We start from the raw sequence: 19,516 nt of genomic DNA, 5'->3' as shown, positions 1-19,516 counted from the left end.
AACCACTTGTATGAATATCAAGAGTTCAGATGGCAACCCAGTTCTAAGCAAAGAAGGGAAGGCAGAAAGGTGGAAGGAGTATATAGAGGGTTTATACAAGGGCGATGTGCTTGAGGACAATATTATGGAAATGGAAGAGGATGTAGATGAAGACGAAATGGGAGATAAGATACTGCGTGAAGAGTTTGACAGGGCACTGAAAGACCTGAGTCGAAACAAGGCCCCGGGAGTAGACAACATTCCATTAGAACTACTGATGGCCTTGGGAGAGCCAGTCATGACAAAGCTCTACCATCTGGTGAGCACGATGTATGAGACAGGCGAAATACCCTCAGACTTCAAGAAGAATATAATAATTCCAATCCCAAAGAAAGCGGGTGTTGACAGATGTGAAAATTACCGAACTATCAGTTTAATAAGTCACAGCTGCAAAATACTAACGCGAATTCTTTACAGACGAATGGAAAAACTGGTAGAAGCGGACCTCGGGGAAGATCAGTTTGGATTCCGTAGAAATGTTGGAACACGTGATGCAGTACTAACCTTACGACGTATCTTAGAAGAAAGATTAAGAAAAGGCAAACCTACGTTTCTAGCATTTGTAGACTTAGAGAAAGCTTTTGACAATGTTATCTGGAATACTTTCTTTCAAATTCTGAAGGTGGCAAGGGTAAAATACAGGGAGCGAAAGGCTATTTACAATTTGTACAGAAACCAGATGACAGTTATAAGAGTCGAGTTGCATGAAAGGGAAGCAGTGGTTGGGAAAGGAGTGAGACAGGGTTGTAGCCTCTCCCCGATGTTATTCAATCTGTATGTTGAGCAAGCAGTAAAGGAAACAAAAGAAAAATTCGGAGTAGGTATTAAAATTCATGGAGAAGAAGTAAAAACTTTTAGGTTCGCCGATGACATTGTAATTCTGTCAGAGACAGCAAAGGACCTGGAAGAGCAGTTGAACGGAATGGACAGTGTCTTGAAAGGAGGATATAAGATGAACATCAACAAAAGAAAAACGAGGATAATGGAATGTAGTCAAATTAAATCGAGTGATGCTGAGGGAAATAGATTAGGAAATGAGACACTTAAAGTAGTAAAGGAGTTTTGCTATTTAGGGAGTAAAATAACTGATGATGGTCGAAGTAGAGAGGATATAAAATGTAGACTGGCAATGGCAAGGAAATCGTTTCTGAAGAAGAGAAATTTGTTAACATCGAGTATAGATTTAAGTGTCAGGAAGTCGTTTCTGAAAGTATTTGTATGGAAGTGAAACATGGACGATAGCTAGTTTGGACAAGAAGAGAATAGAAGCTTTCAAAATGTGGTGCTACAGAAGAATGCTGAAGATAAGGTGGGTATATCACGTAACTAATAAGGAGGTATTGAATAGGATTGGGGAGAAGAGAAGTTTGTGGCACAACTTGACTAGAAGAAGGGATCGGTTGGTAGGACACGTTTTGAGGCATCAAGGGATCACAAATTTAGCATTGGAGGGCAGCGTGGAGGGTAAAAATCGTAGAGGGAGACCAAGAGATGAATACACTAACCAAATTCAGAAGGATCTAGGTTGCAGTAGGTACTGGGAGATGAAGAAGCTTGCACAGGATAGAGTAGCATGGAGAGCTGCATCAAACCAGTCTCAGGAGTGAAGACGACAACAACAACAACAACAGTCGTCATTTCATTGAGTATTGGTTTCGAAATCTTTGACTAGGAGCTGAAAAGGCAGAAGCTGTCCTAGATTAGTGAGACATTGAATTTCCTGCATACCTGCTGGGAAACGGTTTCATGGGAATGAAAGGGGGACTGCGGTAGGGAAGTCTTTGGGAACGCTTGTGACGTTCTCTTCTGGCACTTCATGACATGAAGCAGAAATTACTCGATTGGGGAACAGGAACTACGCGCTTCAGGCACAGTTGGATTAAGTAGGGAAAAACCTGCCAATAAGTATCTTCTACAAGAATTCTATTTCTGGGAGAAAAATGCGAGATTTTGTATGATATTTCCTTGAGAAATTCAAATCACACATCAGAGTTTCACAATCCGGAAATCTTTTCCAGTAATCTGAATTTTCATATAGTATAAATCATATTGTTATTTGCGGTAAATAGAGAACATTTTTGTAGTTACTAGTCGGTAATATTAACACAAGACAAAACAGCCTGCATCGAGTTTACATGATTTTCCTCTCCAGCATGTAACAATTTGATGGAATTTAGTCAAAGAGAACTTTTTTCTATGCCCTACGTTATAACTGAGGCGACACTGACGTTTTGCAGTGATGCTACATCCTTAATGAAAGCACCCGACCATATAAGTTGAGACTCTTTATAGATGCGTCGAAAATAACTCTCAAGGGCGTTTTGTTACACGACAGAAAAAAATATTGTCTGTCCCAATTTCGTTTTCCAGTTTGGCTAAAGAAAGTATTCTGATGCTGGTAATCCCATCTGGGTTGTTTACCAATATAAACAGGAATATCATCAAACCTAATTCCCTAGTCACTTTCAGGGAACCTCAAGGGATGTTGCGTTTGAATTGATTAATTTAGATTTTTTTTAATGCGAAAAGTAACAAGTAAGCAAACAAATCAGAAAGGGTGATGGGAGTAGTTATGGATGTCATTATATAGCATCGTTAAACAGTATACTAATACATCTCATCAATTAAATACAGCGAGCGTAAAATGAAGATTTGTAGAGATCAGTAAGTAATTGCATGGCTTTTTGGAATGGAAGAACGTTACACAAAATATGGTTATTTTCTTTGCGAGTGGGATACCCTTGGTAGAAAATAGCATTACATAAAATATAAATGGCCTGAACGAAATTGTGGAATCTTAAAGGCTGTAACGTCATAAAGAAATCGTTCTTTCACCTTTTCCCATTCTACTCAGTTCCATTAAACTATTTGTAACGGTGATGGAGCTAACTGGCTAAGGTTTGCCGATATTACGTTTTAATTCTTATACTCCAAAAAAATGAAAATGAATCACTTCAAACCCACCGACACTTGAGGTTTCCTGAAAGTAACTATTAGATAAGGTTTGATGAAATCTTTGTTTATAGTGGTACGCAATCGAAACGTACCAGCATAAAAATACTTTAGCTAAACTGGAAAATGAAATTGGGACAGCGAGTACTTTTTCCTGTCGTGTAACAAAACACCTTGAGACTTATTTTCGACGCATCTATAAAGAGTATAAACTTTTGTGGATGGTATTTGTTGTCGAGTGCTTTCATTAAGATTGTAGCATCACTGGAAAATGTTTGTCCCCCCTAGGTTGCGAAATAATTCATAAAAAAGTATGTTCTCCTCCTCTGCATCACAAATTAAGGAAGGTGTAGTTACGTGGGCTCATATCAGCGAACTTCAGCTTAAACAAAATTTTGAAACATGCCTGACTTACGCTGAAGTGTGACCATGGGAGAGTTTCAAGGCAGCATCATAAAACGTCCTTAGAAGAAGGAGGAGGAGGAGGAGGAGGAGACAGAGAAGAAGAAGAGCTGCAAATAACAAGGAAGTAGTCAATTAAATGATGAACATCTTTCAAGATTTTTCTTGCAACCTGTCTTTCAAATTACATTTCTCCCACTCTCACATTCACTTTATCCCAGATAATTGCGGTGGTGTGTCGGACCGACACGGAGAAAAATACTACAAAGTTATCTCGTCCATGGAGAAACAGTACGATATTGGCGAATATTGCTGAAGTATCATTCCAGGCAAGAAAGATATTTCATACAACAGAGAAAAATGACATGTGCAATTATTTGTTGGCACGTTTGTACAGTTTTCTCTGTTTATGCCTACCTTCCATTAAAATACATGGTAGAAAATGAATCGTTTTCTGAAATCAGCCTCCTTAGACTTCCGTAATATGGTAGAGTCACATTACTCAATTGGAATGACTGACCTTATTATTTCTTGAGGAGGACAAAGCAGAAAGTTTTATTTTGGAAGCAAAAAGGTTACAGTAGTTGCTAGAGTCAAGTGAAGACATATTTCGATTAGAAGCAGGTATGTGAAATATGCAGCAGGTCAAAGCAGTGATCAGATATCCCAGAAGTATGAACAACGTTGGGAAGAAGAAAGAACTGTAGCTACGAAAAAACCATGACTGAGCACATTATATAGATAGTGACGTGGACGAGTTAGCGTTTCTGAGTTGTGACATATATGTGCGCTTTCCTTATTTATTTCGGAACCATCACTACTATGCCTTAATAGTAGTGTAAAGCGTATTTATGCAAGGCTGAACATGACGTTCATGAAGGTTGAATGTGGGCATGATGCACTGGTACTAATTGGGACTACTGAAAGGTGGAACTTCACAAGGCAGGGCTTACACCTGAACAGGACTTGGAAGGGGAGGCTGACTTATTCATGGAAAGCACAATGGCTGGGTGACGAGCTACATATTATATAACCCATGTCGTCATTGGCACGCAAGATACACCTCTTTCAGAACAAACTCAGACAAGAGATGTCCCAGCTTAAAAAAAAAAGTCAGTTAATGGAGAAACGTCTCCTTCAGGTGTTAAAGCACAGATTAAATCACAAAAAGTACTTGCTTATTTGGCATCAGAATCAGAAAGAAGCCACAAGGGCAAACAATGCTAGATTCATGCAGATGTGACAAATAATATCATCAAAATATTTAGTTAATAAAAATTAAAACGCAGAAATCTGAAACTGTGCTTTAGTAATTCACGTGCACAGTAATTTGCGTCCCGGAACACTAACATTTATAGTTTAATCCAACACACGACATCGTCCACGCATCACAAATTGTTACTCTAAGACTTCCATAAATGGTGGTGGGTCACGTATACATATAGCAAAGTGGACAGAGTTTAAACTCAGACATTACCTTCCCACAGTTAGTGACGAGTACCATTTGGCATAGTCATTATATATATCAAAAAGGAAATAGAGTTTAAACTGAGATATGACGTTGAACATTCAGTGACGAGAGACTTTTTAATTATCAGTTATTGAAATAATAGATATTGGCATTAAAAGAACAGTCATCCTTCTTGTTTGACCAAATATCTAGAGCAAAAGCAGACATGCGTTGTAATTATCCAGCTCTGGACAAAGTTTGATTGCTAAGTAACAAGATAATCTGATGCGGAGATGTAAATACAAAGAAAAATATCGTGGTTGAAATCAACAGCATTCTCAGGCATTCGTTCTTGTTGCGGAATGTCACACTTGATCAACAGCGCAATAAGGGTCACAAGAACCAGTAACTGAACACATTGTTACAAATATAAGCAGTAACAACGTGTTACGCATGTAAAAGATCTTGGACACTCTAACCATTTTTGACGATTAATGGAAGTGAAACCTGCGTTGCATAAGCCCAGCACATTGCAGACCCACGAAAGACCTCTTTCAAAATCCATAAGTGAAAATTTCTCAAAAGTGTTACTAGACCAAAGCTGAGATGAAGTGCGTTCAGAACACAATGTAGCAATTTCTCTAGATTATTTAATCTAAACATTTAGCAATCATTTCTGCAACTCTTCACATCAACACCAATACTCAATAAAGCCAAAAGGATATCAGAGCTATAAGAATGTCTCCCGGGATTATAAGATATCTCAGTTCAACAAGAAAAGGCCCATAGCGAGCCAGAGCTCCTAAACTACTACGAAAGAAAGAAAGGAAAAATCTTAGGGAAAGGTACTGCTCGTCGTAAAAAAAAAGTTCCAGCAAACAGCAAAAAATAATTAACGGTGACAGTAAATGCAAAGTAATTCTTGCTTTTATAAAAGAAGAAATCGCAAAACAGACAGAATCACAATGATTAACTGATAAAGGACAGGGAAAGACCAGTAAATGATCCACAGAAACTAGCAACTTTGGGAACGGAAATTTATCGAATGTAGCAAATAATCTACAAAGAAAAAATTTTCGAGGTTAAATTTTGTTCTGGAACTGTATTAAAATATGCAATAAGTACAGCGATGATGTTACATGACAGGAAATGAAATCAGGAAAACAGCGAGAAATTGAAAAATAAGAAGTGAGCAGGCATAGTTGCAGTTCCTGTCTGTGTACTGGTACTTTATGAATGCACAACCCGTATATAAATTCCATTAACTGACATGATAAATGACTCTTTCAGCTTCAGTAACTCCCCGGCACACCTAAAAAAGGCAAGAGTTACGCTTCTCCTAACGAAAAGTCATTAATACCCACTTCTCTGTTGTCATCATTTAAAAAAATAATAGAATTCATTATGAGAGACATACCTAAATACATACCTCCTCACTGAAACACAGTCCGGTTTCTGTAGTAGTACATTATCAGCCGTAAGAGAGCCTACAAGAGTGGCACATCAAGTACTGTACAAGTATGAGTATGTCACAGCTGTCTTTTTAGATCTATCAAAGGCCACGGACACTGTTGATCACTGAATTCTGAGGCGACTTGAAACATTAGAGGAATAAAATAAGTGCCGATGACCGATCTCTTATCGGCTCTAAAAAAAGTGTACAAAGGCAAATATGCCACAGGCTACAAATGAAGCAAAGACAGTAATCAAACATTTATAAGATCCCAAATACATTAACGCAGGACAGTGCTAGGCTAGCATCTTAAGACCAATATTGGTTATGATGCAATCAATGACTTTCCAGCGTTAGAGATGGAGAAAAAAATCCGTTGCTAATCACAGCAACGTTGTAATCGCAGATAAAACACCACAGATACTAGTAGAGGAAGCAAATGAAGCGCTAAAAGACACAATTAGTCATGGTGTAGCAAACATGTGATGAATCTTAAGAAAGGAAACAGCACACATTTAGTTCCAATTGGAAAAATAGTTGGGTAGATGTAAGGTGGATGGATGGTATATAAAGTACAAAAGTTCTGGAATTTAAATTAACTGCCAGCTGAAGTAGAATACACAAATTCACTAACAAAGCATGTTATCGACATAGAGTCACGGCAACACTGTGAGGCTCATGTGCTACCTAAATCTGTATATATACTGTAAATATTAATTCAATATTATTCAGCAAATTTTTAAATGTCATATGTAATTAGAAACTGAATTATGTTATTTGTAATTAATGCAAATGCTGCTGCACCAATCCAAATTATTTTTGTAATGTAATTTATTTTACACTAGGTCAGTACCGGTAGTGAACCGATTAGTGTTGTCTGACAAATTTTGCAACGTTTGTCAAAGGAAGCCTACGTGTAACGTCAGAGTAAGTGCATGGAACTTCTTTGATACACAAGTGATTATGTGGACGCACGTGTTACAGACGGGGTGGGAAGTTAGATCCAGGTGAGACCAAATTGCTAATCACGAGACACAAAGGGCGTGACAGGCGTCGGAAGATATACAAGGCTCCAGTAGCAACAAGATTCTGCCCCATTACTGGTCATTGCTAATCAAATTGAATATTGTCGCTGACTTTGATGACATCGTCTCAACATCTCTAACGAACCAAAAGATTTTTCGAAATATCGTCCAAATCAGAAATATTGTCGACCGGGGTGGCCGAGCGGCTCTAGACGCTTTAGTCTGGAACCGCGCTACGCTACAGTCGCAGGTTCGAATCCTACCTCGGGCATGGGTGTGTGTGATGTCCTTAGGTTAGTTCTACCAGACTGATGACCTCAGATCTTAAGTCCCATAGTGCTCAGAGCCATTTGAACCATTTTCAGAAATATTGCGTGGCATACCTGGTCACTTCGAGTGAACATTTATAAATAATAGTTCTTACATGTTAAAACTTTTAGGCCCTGGTATCAGCATTCACTTATGTCCTTGTCGCCTGGACTAGAGTCCTGTACCTTTCCTGCTGCAGAAAATCCTGCTACGGAAAAGCAGTAACACTTCCAGCTATATTTTCTTGTTAAATGTATGGTTAAAACTAATTGTTAAAGATGTTTCAGTGAGTATGTTATTCTGTTCCATAATAATCAGAAGTAATATTCGTCATTACAATTTAAAAGAAAGTAAAGGAACTTAAGTAAATTATTACTGACAAATTAAAATTCAAGCTAAGGACTCTATAAATTTTGCACAGTTTTATTTCATGCTACTTTATTACATTATTATTTTTCTAATGGCTTAATTAGTTCGTGCTCTAGCGGTGCAATGTTGCTGAAGGGAAATTATAGTCCATTCATTCAAGTGAATGCTAAATTATTTAATGTAGGGAACTTCAGTGGTGTCTATTTGCAAATTCCATGACTTCTATGTATTTAATGAATGTCAATGAGAGATTAGCTAGTTTTTCCTACAAAAGAAAGCTTTCATTGATTAGTCATTTCAATAACGAGCAATTCTGTTAGAATAATTGCTAACATTTTACCTCTCTTATTCTGGATCGCATTTTTGTGTTGATTAGATGTGCGGGAATCATCTATTGCCAACCGTATACATAAAAACAACATAATGATTACTCTTATCACTATCGATTAGCTAATCACTGCTGGCCGTTTATTTTTACACATCAATTCATTTGATACTGCTGTGGGTTGTCTGGATTTTCCTGGTGCCCTCCTCCGTTTCGTACGTGAGTGAGTGCGATAGCTCTGTTTGACGCCCATTGTTCACAACTGAATTAAGCTCAGAGTACAGCAAGTTCTTTGTAGGAATAACTTGTACAATTCTTTCCAGTAATAAGTCGAAATCATTGAATTATCATTTACTTTTTGCGATTACGCTCATGTCATCACAGGCAATGAAGTCGCATTAACGAATTAGTAAAGGGACAGATTACGTCCAGTGAACAGCATGTAACAGAAAATGCCTTCTACACACATATGGTTTCTATTTACACTTCAACTTTGGCTATGGAATGAGTTTATAGGAATTTCACAAAAAACATTGACACAGTCTACACAAACTACAGAAAACAACTATTAAAAAAAATGACTGCACTAATGGACGAGCTCCCTACAAGGATCTTTATGAAAAGCTGGGGGTCCTAACTACAGCGTGTGAGTATATGTACCAATGTCATCCATGTTAAGAAGAGTATCAATGATTATCTCACAAACGGCAGGATTCATCATCATGGAACAACTTCCAGATGAAACACATTTATAGTGAGTACACAAACAAAAAACTCATAATTTCATTTCCCACACAGGACTTATATAGTACAACAAACTGCCCAAGGAGATTAATGAGATAACTAACATCCAACTATTTAAAACGTCATACTACAAAGTCATATTTTTGTTAGATAACAAAGACGAGGAAATGGTTAAAAACTAACATTATTTAGTAAAGAACAACTCTCGATCCACAGTACACTGTCGTGGTTCAGTGATAGTTTCTGTAAGAGCTTATGCTCAGGATCTATGATAGACACATCTTGCCTTTATTAGTTTGCTTGAACTGAATCTCTCATTCATTATCGTGAGGCACTGCATGAGGTTTCTGAGACAGGTCAAGGGATTGCATGAGTATCGCAAGATCTTGACGCCAGACAAGCGTATAATGTTTGACTTGAGTGAGCGACGAGGGTTACCCAGAAAGTAATGCACCACATTTTATTCTTCAACAATTCTTTATTGAACATAATGAGAATTACACACACAAAAGAATGGTGTTTTATCTATACACCCCATTTTTCCTCGTTATCTCCATCCCGTTTATGGCCTTCCTCCAGCGCTAAACAGGGCGCGTACGCCCTGTAGGTATCAATCCTTCACTGTGTGAGTCACCTCCTCATCGTCCTCAAAATGTCTTCCACAAATGGCATCCCTTAATAGGCCAAACAAGTGGAAGTACCAGGGTGCTAGGCCAGGGCTGTCATGTGTGACAGCCGTGGATGGTCTCCCCGACCGGTGCAAATCGTGGAGCTCCACCGAACCGCCATCTGATGACCTCACCCTCCGTGCACAGTGACTAACTGTACTTCTGTCGACAGCAGATGCCCCATAGACTTTGCACAAGCTTTTGTGAATATTCCCCACCGTTTCGTTCTCTGCAGTGAGAAATTCAAAGACGGCACTTTTCTTGTAATGTACATCACCTACAGACGCCATTTTGTAACTGTCCTGCAGCTACGCCATCTGTCACAAGTGACGGAAACTTGGCGCGCTCACTCAGAAGACTTAAAATAATACATACGTAACGTTTGGCATTCGTAGCATTGTCTTCGGCTGAGAAAAAAGAAAAAGCGCTGCACTACTTTTTGGCCAACCCTAGTACAATCTCACATCTGCTTGCACCGCTTCATCACTATCAAAGAGAATTCCTCAAAAGTGTTCTTTACGTTTCGAAAATATTTAAAATTACGATGGGGCCAAGTCGGGACTGTATGGAGAATGATCGATGACAGTGAACAGAAGGCGTCGGATCGTTACAGATGTCACGATGCTCATGTGTCCCCTGTCACTTTCATGCTGAAAATGAGGTTGCTCAATATGTAGACGAACTCTGCGAATTCAAAATTCGATCAGAGCACTCTGTTCCTACGCACAGACTTTGTTACGTTAGACAACGCCATTCTACACGTTACAGTTCGGAACCGTCTAGCAGCACAGGTTAGCAGTTTGGGTCTCCTAAGCAGGAAAGTCGACCAAGTAATAACCACGTAGTGTAGTACTTCATCGATATTGAGACCAGAATAGAAAATTCGAAAACACGTCGTCGTATGTGTGATCAGATAAAATTATTGTACTAATTATTTTAATCGTTTCCCTTTGTCATTTCAAATGATGTGTCTCGTTTGGTATACCATCTTTGGGTGTCTAAACCACTTATTACGTGGTTGTGGATATCACTTCCCAGTCGTTCTGGTATACACGCAAGTCCATTAAACGTGGGTCCGGAAATGCCTACTTTCTGCTATAAACACATGTTTACAGTTGTTCAACATTGCGTCCGTTCATGAGAACGCACGCACCCCTCTGCCCTCCGGCGTAAGTAATGACGCGCACCTGCTGGCAAGCACTGAAGACGTGACCCTGTAGTTTCCGCACATCGCTAACTGGTGTGGGTAGCGTAGACCAATTCCCAAGCGTTCCCAGAGCCGAAAGTCTAGGGGATTGAGATCTGGTGAACGAGCAAGCCAAGGTGTTGGGGCCCCTCACACCAATCCAAGGGTCGTGAAATGTCAACGTCAGATGCTCGCCCACATTGTGACAAAAGTGTGCTGGTGCTCCACCATGCACGAACAACAGTTGTATTCGTTTCTTCAACAACGTAGGCAATACATTAATGAGAAAATTCAGATAATGCGCCCCAGTTAACCATTTTGCTAGTATGTATGGTCCTATTAACCTATCGACAAGTATGACTGCCCATACGTTGATTGAGAATAGGTGTCGGAACCCTCTTTCCTGAACTGCTTAAGGATTTACATCTGCCCATTCACGCTGATTATGGAAATTCAAAACCCCATATCCTGTGGACTCTGCTTCATCGGTAAATAAGATCTTGTTTTGAAAAGCAGATCTGTGGCACACCACTGCATTAGCCATTGACAGAACCGCCGTCTGCCATGATGATCCTGTGGCCTTAGGGCCTGAACACGCTGTAAATGGTATGTTTACAGCAATTGTTCATGAAGTACCACCCAGGTAACAAAGTAAGACACGCCTTCCACTGCCGTTAGTAATCATCGCACACTGGTCCCAGTAGTTTTTCCACCGAACGTAGCACACGCTCCTCCATGTCAGTTGTGCGGACTGTACGGGGCCTTCCACTGTCAGCCTTCCGAGGTGCTAGCGTACCTATCTCCCTCAGACGCTGGGAAAGTCAACCAAACAGCTTGCCAGAGGGCACTCTGCATTGGGGATATTTTTGAGTGGAGAGGGTACGGGCTCGCAGGCTACGCCTGTTTGCTAAACCATACCATATCCTATCTGTCACTTCGCTTGTGGAGTAGTAGCCTTCCATTGCTAACAAGTGGTGCAAGTGATATTTGTACATACATACAGCCCAATAACAGTAAACATATAAGTCAATCTGCGTTTGGAGGAAGTTCATGATACGCACCAAGGGTCGGCAGTACTTAACAATAAGGCGCACAAAAACACACACACGCATAAACATACACGACGAAAACTATCGTAGCCAACAACATGACCCAAACCACACAACTGACTGCAGACCACCAAATGTTAGGTAGAGTACTGCGAGTAAGACTTCATAATATCCTGCCGACACAATTGACAGAGCGCCAATGCAACGACGGTGCTAATATCGACAACCAAGCAACGCGCAGTCCATCCTATGAACACTTATTCATCTCGTAAGTACGCGATTCTAGTATTAGCTGCACAAACGTGGAGTAAGAATAAATGGAAAATAATTTATTCATATTACGTTATTTTCATTTCTCGTGTTAACGTTTTCAAATAACGTTCCAAAAAATATATTATAAAACTATTGTATGAAGGATAATTTTATTCGGTAACAGTAAATTGCATACAATTTTAACTGTAGTATGTCAAAGAAGAGAAGAAACTCCAGTGTTTGAGTATTAAGATTTAGAAGGAAATGTTAAGTTACTGCAATAAGATTCATTTGATGATGGAGTGATTACGATTCGAGAAAACACAGTGGAAGGTGAAAATTGGCAATAGGTAACAAAGTTTTGGAGCAACTAGGCGTTGGACGAGTTTGATATCCCACTCCATTCCTCCCTCTTTGTATTAAACTTTCCCAATTTACCACAATTATTATAGCAGTTTTGTCTATAATTTGTTTCGCATTTTCTAACTTATCTTCTGTTCTACTGTCCTATACTCCGTTATCCAACGTCATTTTACTTATCTGTACATACACTGCGCTCATCCATTAATCTGCTCCTATACTAATATGGGTTGGCCATAGACACTTTTTCGTAGCTATCCCTTTTAGTATCCTCTTACTTCGCATTTGCTAGCATCAGGATGATGTATTACAATTATAATCCTTGCAATATCCCCTTCTAAAAATATTATCTGTTACTGTATTCCTGGTTTGATACTTGTTTCTCAATTCCCTACCAATGTTTCATAACAGAATAACTATTTTAGAACAAACATTTCACAGCGCAGTGTAGAACTAGCCATCCGCCTCCATTATAGGTGTCAAATTTTGACTAATTTTACAGTTATCTTTATCATCCACTGCCATTAGTACTATTACAACATCATATTCTACAAGTGCAACAAGAAAAATTGCAACTATTAGAAGTATGAAATGCTGTATTACAAAGACCACCGATTATTCTTAAGCAGCATATACTACTGTACTTCCGTTACTTCGAATGAACGTGTAAAAGTAGGTTACACATTATTATGGTAGACCAAGAGTTTTTAAGTGATTGCTGATTGATGAAATACATGCATAGCACTATTTTTCAACATAGTATACAGGTCTCTGTAAGCAACGGACAATAACCGTTCAGCTCGTTGACGACAGAAATGTGCTCTTAGATAACAGAGCGATTCGAGAACAGCTATGTGAACTTCGTCATGACTGGAAGATCTCTCTCCCCCAAGATTTCCTTTCTCGACTGCCTGCACATTGTCCCTAGTGGTCAACGTCAATGTCCTCACTACCTCAATCAGCATCACCCAATTCTCTACAGCCTTGGTCAAATTGTTGGTACCATTTATCTACTGCTGAATTTGGTTCATATACCGCCCGTATTTGATGGCTAATGTGTGTGCAAATTAGAAGTTTTGCTCACAACGCGTACTTCAAATCTGGAGTATGTTTCGAGCTGTCGCGCCATTTCATTCGCACAGAACCTGTGTACTGCATCGGGTATCGGAACTGTGTATGCTTGGAAAAGAGAATTTGTACTTTTTTTCTGACAATGTTCAATTCATGGTTCGCAGTGGTCTTAGCGTGAGACTGAATGTGTAGCTTACTTTCTGGAGCCCTCTTGCACAAAGATTCCTGGCTGCAAATCTCCTGCATGCTTCGCGTAATTACCTGTGGAATCCTGGATGAAGGTATATTGATGAGGAATCGCTTAGCCGCAGCCTAAAGGATCGCTCCAAGAATGAATATTCCATTCCGTTTTGGAGTGTGTGCATTTCTAAAACGGACCTGGATCTGATCTTCGAACATTTCTTTATTCATCATTCACAAGTCTGAGCAACAACTCACGATCCTCAGTACCATTTCTTGCATGAGTGCCAACCCCGCACAGTGTACAGAGAATATCTTTGAAGTTTGAGAAGTAGGAGCAAGGTACCTACTGAAGTAAAGCCAAGGTACTCGGTTCATCTCCCATCAGACCCACAACTTTAGACTGCGAGGAAGTATCAATGGAATTATCTTATTGAACACAGCCTTGCTCACCTGCACGTATTTGCCTATGCTACTTGCCTCTTTATCACTGTTTTCCTTTGATATATTTCCAAGATAACAGAATGATCAAGTCGCTGCTACTATATCTTTCCTAATACTGATGTCAATTCGTCTAAAATCTGTATATAATTCACCTGTATTATTTGCTAAATACGTCATCCATTCCATGCAGCAGGTTGCTTAAACCTGCCAGAACTTCTATGTAGTCAACGATGCTTACTTCGCACTGTACCCATATTCCTTCATGAGATACTAGCTGAACACCCGGCAGTGTTTCCCGGATGTGTATGTATTCCAATTCCATTAGTCACCATCCTTCTCACTCTCCCTGTCCAGTACCTCCGTCATCTATTGTGCCCCACCCTGTGTCCATCTGCTAGTCCCCCTTTCTCTTCTCGTTCCCCCTCTAGATAACTGCTCCCTGCTCCTCTGTCCATCCTCTACTCTCCCCTCTAAATTAATTACTTCCTGCCACCTCTATATCCTCCTCATCTCCTCTACTTCCTCCTCCTCCTCCTCTATCAGCACTCTCTCCACTTTGACTATCTCTTCCCCTCTCTTCTCTTTCCATCTCATCCTCCCCCACCCCTTCTCTCTCTCTCTCTCTGTTTATCTCATCTTCCCTTTTTCTGTCCATTTGCTCTTCTCAGTGTCTATCTCCCTCTCCTTCTCCCCCCTCTCAGTCCAATGCTCCTCTTTGTTTCCTCACTCCATATGCTCTTGCCTCTCTTTCTGTCCATCTCCTCCGCTTGCCTTGCACTTTCCATTTCCGCCTCCCCATCTCTCTGTACGTCACATCACCTATGTCTATGTCTATGTCTATGTCCTCATTTTCCCTCTCTGTCTGCCCATCTCTTCCTCTCCCCCTCCACGTCATCATTCCCTCGAAAATAGGAGGCTGCTGGTTCTTACCACCACAGTATTCCTTTCCAGATAGCAAATAATATGTGTACCAAGTTTCGGTGAAGTCAGTCCAATAGTTTAGGAGAAAATGCGTAACAGACATAAATAATTGCAAACTTATATTCATTTTTATAATATGTTTGGATTCCTGCGTTTCATCAACTGCTTCTTGGGTATTGAAACTGAAGATCAGTGCCAGCCGGCCGCTGTGGCCGAGCGGTTTTAGGCGCTTCAGTCCGGAATTGCGCTACTGCTGTGGTCGCAGGTTCGAATCCTGCCTCGGGCATGGATGTGTGTGATGTCTTCAGGTTAGTTAGGTTTAAGTAGTTCTAAGATCTAGGGGACTGATGACCACAGATGTTAAGTTCCATAGTGCTTAGATCGTAACTTGGATACAATAGAGTGTTTCGTCCAGCACACTACCGAAACGTTTCACGTAATCCGAGATCGTACTGAAACGAAATGCTTCCGAAATTTTTGTGTGAAATTTTTAAATAAAACCAACGTTAAATTTTATACATGGCTGCACGTTCAGAGACCATGGATAGTTACAATTGAAAGAAAACAGCCCTCGGTCACTATTTTTAACGAATTAAATAGGTTTCAACACTGCTAGGAGTGTCTCCTTCGGAATTTAAGTCAAAGAATGGTCTATAACATGGTCACAAAATTATGACTAAAAACGTATGATACAGAGTATAAGTACAGAATCATCGTGAAAGACTGGCTGGATTTATATGTCACTTATAAAATAATGAATATGCCAAAAGGACATTAGTCACAAAGATATTTACGATAAAAATTGTGACGGCGAGCCACTAAGGGCTGCTCATTACTTACGCTGTTGCAGGTTGCAAACATTATTAATATTATGCCACTTCATTCTTCACGTCCACATATTTGCTTCCCTCTGGCGCTAGAGGGTTTCGAATTGTAGCATGTAACATAGCGGTATGTAATGTAACGATGTCGGCGTGTGAAAAACTGCTTTCTGTAATCGAGTTCCTAACTTAACTAGAAGAGTTCGTCCACACATTGAGCACCCTCTCTTCCTGCATGGCAATGCCTGACCATACACTAGGGCTGCGACATCTGCCACAGTCAGATGCCTTTGGTTCACTGACGTAGATTATCCTTCACAGAATCGCGACTGGGCGTCATCGGAATTTCAGATGTTTCGAAAACTTCACTTTGATACTGTTGAAGCTGTGGAAGCAGAGGTGAGGTTATGGCTCCGTCAACAAAGGCAAACGTTCTACAGTGTTGGTATCAAAAAATTTGTCTCTCGTTACAAAAAACATTTTCGCCGCCAGGGTGACTGCTTAGGCAAATAAATACGTAGACACGAAGAATAACGATGTAGAATGTTATTAACGTTGGTTTCATTTAAAAAGCTTTAAGAATTTTCACATATAGATTTCGGAGTTACTGCTTTTCAGCATGACTTCGCACATAACCTATTATATGGCTATCTAGCTCATTTGTGAAACGGAAGAATAACAATAATAAAAAGGTTCAAACACCTGAGAAACAATTAGAATTAAATCCGCTGATAATCCACAATCATGCTTTACCAATATTCTCTACATGAACTTGCTTTACTTTATCTCCTATTTTTATTACTAATACATTTTGCTAGTAGCCTCCGTATTTTATCTCCATTCCTCTGAAAAATCTGGACGTTTCATATCACATAATATTGTCCAACATTTACATATTCACAGACGTTGTGTACGTGATATTCAATGTTACAAAACACAGATTGAATGGAATTCGCTACGAAATTAGTGAAATGATGTGCGTCACCTGATAAGAAACAGAGCCTAGAAATACTTTACGCCTCCACGTAACGTGCAAGAATAGTGTCAAGGGAAGTCTGAAAATATTAGGTCAATTCAGTATTTAGCTAATTTATTGTCGTAAAAACACACAACTTACATTTCTACGATCTGAAGAGGAAAGCTAGTTGGTGACTTTCTCCTTCAGCCCTTCGGAACATCGGTCCACACTACGTTCGTTCGTGCCACCTGGGTGCCGTAAACTCTGCACTTCATTCGCCGGTCCCAAAAGCCCTGCCTCTTTTCAGCCAGATCCGCGTCTCTATTTCCTCTTCCCCGTCCTTGGCTGATGCGTAACTTTACAGGCTCCATATCCCGTATGGCACGTGTGAGCCGTTAAGTACGCACGAGTACATTTACTCTCACTTAGTATATGACAGGCTTATTTAGCGATGGCCGATAAAGTACGGCAAACTTTCCCGTAATGTTTTTTGTTAACTTTGGTATTCCATAACTTTTAACAGTTAAGTGAGTCTCAAGCATTAACGGGCATGTTGTGCAGTGAATGCAGCCATGTGTAAGTACATAGTATTTACAAGATATTCGTATTGGAAAGAGGTATATGTGCAGATGAAAACGCTACAGTAAATGGATTTTTGAGCCATTTCCTTTCGAGAAACGTATTTCGCAAAATGTTTACAGAAATTTACGAATTTTGATGCTAGTGCACTCTATTATAAACGATCATTGGCTACTCTTCTTCTTTTTTTCTTTTTAACATTTTGTACGAACACATAAATTGGTTCATCAGTTTATTCTAGATTAGGTAGCGTTGTTTTACAATAAAGCTTCATGCATTGAAACTATATGTCTGTGTTACAAATTCCTTTGTACAGTTGATCGCCGTTAGTTTCAGAAGTAATGTTGCTAACTTATGAATGTCCATCATTTTTGTGGATGTGGAACAGCGGATGACAATATAAGTAATTGAAGTGGACCACCACAGGTGTTTTTCCAAAGCATTTGTTATTCAGACGATTAGTTTCAACGCTACATTTGCGACACCCTCAGGCCCTGCTATTAGCCAAATGAGTACTTCCAATGGCTAGTTCGTGTCTCATACGACATACACAATGACTAGGTGCCGTGGATCGCTATTCACGTGAGTGTAAATTTCGAACGTGTAGGTACCAATGCACTTGAAGACGGCGCAAATGTAGTGTTGAAACTAGTCGTCTAAATAATACTTTGAAAATACGGCTGTGGTGTTCCATTTACATTACTGATGTTGGTAATGTCAGGTATTCATGATTAAAACATCCCACACGTCGAAACTGCATATCTTCAAATGTTTCCCAGCATCGAGTTTGCTCACAGATGCAACTATAATATTTTATATAATTCTGCGACACATCCACATTTAGTACCCCTGAATACCACATTGAATGACATTCGATTGCCTGGTCATGGCCTCCTCAGCACATGTCAGCACATCGTCTGTCCCATATAGGCTCTGCCGCGTCTCTGTCAGCACGATAACATTAAATAAAAAAAAGAACACTGGTGCACTTTGGAGTTACAGCACTCAACGCCACACAAACCCGACTCCCCCTGTGCACTCTGATAGGCATGTATGCCTAAGTTATGCAGATGACTGCACCAGAAAATCTATGTTTTTGCATCACAATGGTTTGACTACTATTATGTTAGCATGTAAATAACTAAAAAATATATTTAGCTACGATTATTTTTAAATCATGCCGCTTAAGAGGAACTTATTGGCTATCATCAAAGAGGAAAACATTACTTTATGCTCTCAAAAATTATATTACTTTATCACGAACAGACATTCGACTTATCAGGCCATCTTCAGGTGACAACTGAATGTCGCACACACATTCATTTGTCACGTGATGAGGGCCTAAGAAGCCGATAGCCGGTTCGTGCCCAAATAAATATAATTCTGCACAATATTACGAAGTTTTTTCCTTTTTAATGTTATTATTATATTCTACTAAGCACCGACGGAAAATTCAGGTTACGTAAATTTATTAGCTGATTCCAAAAGAAATTTACAGAAGTGAGTTTCATTAGAAATATTCAACACAAATTGTTGGTTTAAGCTGACTTACAGAAATACTGCTACTTTCACATTCTTTATGTAGGAAAAAGGTGATTTCAAATAATTTTGACTTTTAGCAACATTTTGCTGTCTTTGTCCTTCGTATGAATAACGTATATCTTTCCGATTTTTTCTCGTGAAACGAGAGCATTAGTGAATATGAAGGCGCCAATGAACAGATAATTGCATATAGTTTGGAACAAATTTGGGACATTATAACAGCAATAACCTTCTGCAATTACATAATCATTTCATGGGAAATCCTTATAAATTGGTGTGGTTTACTTCTAAACCAGGAAGAAAGTATGGGTAAGACAGGTAGCAGTTGTTGCAAATGCCTCTAATCACTAATTCAAATGCGTAATTTGCAAGCAGTGGTTTCTCTCTTCTGTCACTCAGATTCAGAAAACCTTCTTT

Source organism: Schistocerca piceifrons, chromosome 8 (genome assembly GCF_021461385.2).
Source record: "Schistocerca piceifrons isolate TAMUIC-IGC-003096 chromosome 8, iqSchPice1.1, whole genome shotgun sequence".
In the NCBI taxonomy this organism is placed as follows: domain Eukaryota; kingdom Metazoa; phylum Arthropoda; class Insecta; order Orthoptera; family Acrididae; genus Schistocerca; species Schistocerca piceifrons.
The sequence above is the reverse complement of the archived record's forward strand: the minus strand, read 5'-3'. Positions refer to the sequence as shown.